Raw genomic sequence first — 224 nt, forward strand, 5'->3', positions numbered from 1 at the left:
TAAAAATACTAAACTACAAAGAAAAAAACAATATGAGAAACCCAAAAACATATAGACACGAAAACACAAGCGTGTACAAGTAGTGAAGCACAAAACAAGCTCAACAGTGTAGAAAAAAAATCAGAAACGAAGCAATAAAGAGAATTAAATCAGTAAACTTAGAAACAAAAGTACATCCATATCATCAAAGACTCCCGCAATACAGCATAGAATGCCCCAGCAAA

Source organism: Trypanosoma theileri (assembly GCF_002087225.1).
Source record: "Trypanosoma theileri isolate Edinburgh chromosome Unknown TM35_Tth_56_V1, whole genome shotgun sequence".
Lineage (NCBI taxonomy): Eukaryota > Euglenozoa > Kinetoplastea > Trypanosomatida > Trypanosomatidae > Trypanosoma > Trypanosoma theileri.